We start from the raw sequence: 1,511 nt of genomic DNA on the forward strand, positions 1-1,511 counted from the left end.
TACTTTCTCCCCAACCCCACACCCACCCTCCTCTCATTTATCTCTCCACCCTTCAGGCTCTCTGCCAGTATTCCTGATGAAGGGCTTTTGCCCGAAACGTCGATTTTACTGCTCCTCGGATGCTGCCTGAACTGCTGTGCTTTTCCAGCACCATTCTAATCTTAAACTCTTAGTCTCTTTGTCCAATAACAATTATTACAGTAGCATATCCACTGGAGTTGGCCTAGTGAGCATGAAGTAGAATAGAATACAATAGAAATTTATTGTCACATGTAGTTTTACAAAAAAACGTAAAGTTTTATAAGTCACCAGAGTGCCTAAATTAGTGACAGAAGTTATAAATAAGAAGATTAAAAAAGTAGAGTAATTAAGTGGAACTAGATAAATTCTATGGTGTGCTAACAATGGCTTGAAGGAATCATGAACAAAGCCCCTCCAGCAGCATGTGTGGTTGGGAAGAGAAAGTTTCCAGTTTTAACTGAATTGGCTGCAGCTTCCATTGTAGCTCATTGGAAAAAGTAGTTGAGGAGACAGCACATATACTGGCTGATGGTCATTTCTTTTGCCCGTTTCCATACACTTATAATCGCACATTATCTGCAATTTCTAAATGGCAATAGTGGTCCAAGGGAGAATTCATGTTCTTGTGTATAATTTATCTAACCCAGTTCCATGATGATGTCAGGTGCAGGGTCCTATATTCAAAGGGATGAGGTGATAGGTGAAGCAAAGCAGCTATCTCATAGAACTTAGAGTCATAGAGATGTACAGCATGGAAACAGACCATTCAGTCCAACTTGTCCATACCGACTAGATATCCTAACCTAATCTAGTCCCATTTGCCAGCACTTGGCCCATATCCCTCTAAACCCTTCCTATTCATAATACCCATCCCGATGCATTTCAAATGTTGTAATTGTACCAGCCCCCACCATGTCCTCTGGCAGCTCATTCCATACACGCACCACTTCTTGAAGGTATTAATTTATTATTCAATTAAAGACAATAAAATGGACATTCTGGTGCTCAGCCAAACACCCAGAGGGTTAGTGCAGTCATTGCAGCCCCCCAGGCTGTTCAGTGCAGAGGGTCTGCCTTCAAATCCTGATTAGGCCCCAGATAATTGACTTAACTTGAGGCAGCAGCCGTGACACTATGATTGACCCTTATCTGAGCAGCTGAGGTTGGAAGAGCTTGGCCAAGGGAGAAATAAGCTAAGTTGTTCCTGAACTCAAAGTTGCCTGCTGGAAGGTGATGTTGAGGTAGGGCTGGGTTTGGTTGAGACGTCAGCCATGGTTGAATTTGCCAACACTTGGTTTTGGCTCAAAGGAAGACAATGCTGACTCCAGCAAAGGGCTGCTGGTGACCATGGAATCATACTGCACAAAAGATCACACTTCTCGGGTCTTCACCCATCGCTCCCCAGATTTTACCAGACTTTGTTCAGCTTACATCCAACAGATCATAAAGGTCTCAGTTTACAAACTCAAGGAAAATCAGACAATTCAGCA

The sequence above is a fragment of the Chiloscyllium punctatum genome, chromosome 32 (genome assembly GCF_047496795.1).
Source record: "Chiloscyllium punctatum isolate Juve2018m chromosome 32, sChiPun1.3, whole genome shotgun sequence".
NCBI classification, from domain to species: Eukaryota; Metazoa; Chordata; class Chondrichthyes; order Orectolobiformes; family Hemiscylliidae; genus Chiloscyllium; species Chiloscyllium punctatum.